This window comes from Daphnia pulicaria, chromosome 2, assembly GCF_021234035.1.
Source record: "Daphnia pulicaria isolate SC F1-1A chromosome 2, SC_F0-13Bv2, whole genome shotgun sequence".
Classification (NCBI taxonomy): domain Eukaryota; kingdom Metazoa; phylum Arthropoda; class Branchiopoda; order Diplostraca; family Daphniidae; genus Daphnia; species Daphnia pulicaria.
Genome location: NC_060914.1, coordinates 5,434,222 through 5,435,269, shown reverse-complemented (window position 1 = coordinate 5,435,269; position 1,048 = coordinate 5,434,222). Strand labels below are relative to the sequence as shown.

Genomic DNA, 1,048 nt, shown 5'->3' with positions numbered 1-1,048 from the left:
GAGACAGCATTCGTTCCCATCTGCGCTACCTTAATTGGCTCTGTGTTAACGACAGAATCACTTTTCGTATTGCCACCCTGACCTATCACTGTTTAAATGGCTCCACACCTTCTTACCTGTCTCGTCTAATCATTCCTCTAGAAAACTCACGCAGCCTACGTTCATCTTCATCTGCTCTACTTCGCGTTCCTCGCACTCGCCATGTTAATCTTGGTGATTGTTAGAATTCAAACATCAAAACCATACCTACGCATCCCGATCGTCTTTTGTTTTCCCATCTCTCCTTGACGACACAAACGTCATCTGTTCGTCTCTAGCGTCGTCATCGACCCTGCATCCTTTCTGTGTGTCTCACATCAAGAAACGTTTCTATATATTTTCTCTCTCTCTCTCCCCGTCTCATGTTGGAAGACATTCGTCTCGTTTTACTCTCCCTCATACTTTCTCATCTTGGTATATTCCAAACCGTGAGTTCAATTCTTTATCTGTGTATGCTAATGTTCTCAAGTAGTGTTTTGACATTACTATTATTGTAATCAGGTCACACTGTATTCGAGCCATAAGAGCATCTTGCCCTCGCTGTATCGAGACGGCACAAAGAGACCCTCTGAACGACAAGAGACGGTATATTCAATACAATCATTATATTGCCCTAATTGAAGGCTAATCCCTTGTACGTGTCAATTATATTCAACGGTGATCGATCTTTTGCAAAGGTCGCTCCATCCATCTGAAACCGACTCCCTCTTGCTGTTCGTAATGCCACCACACTCCCCAAGTTTCGTTCTCTTTTATTCGAGCACCTTTTCGATTGATGTTTCTTATGCTTTTTCTGTGACTTTTTACCCTGACTGTACTTTCCGCGTCATTAGAACTTAATTTGGATAATGCGCGTTATAAATAAATCAAATCAAATCAAATCAATTAGGTTACGATCAGGGTCGAGAGCGTCCTTAGAGCATCCTTAGAGCTGGTTCGATCCTTACTACCCGGAAACTAGAGATGAATTCAGTTATCGAGAGAGATCTCCGTTGAGAAGGTACAGCAA

The 1,048-nt window shown here is 42.5% G+C and overlaps 1 long non-coding RNA gene across 1 annotated transcript; it reads left to right on the top strand.

Annotated features, from left to right (window-relative positions):
- Window positions 1-218: 218 nt before the first annotated feature.
- On the top strand, window positions 219-656 carry LOC124327612. Its single transcript, XR_006916197.1, has 2 exons — window positions 219-467; window positions 541-656. It is a non-coding gene; the product is annotated as an uncharacterized LOC124327612 (long non-coding RNA).
- Window positions 657-1,048: the final 392 nt, after the last annotated feature.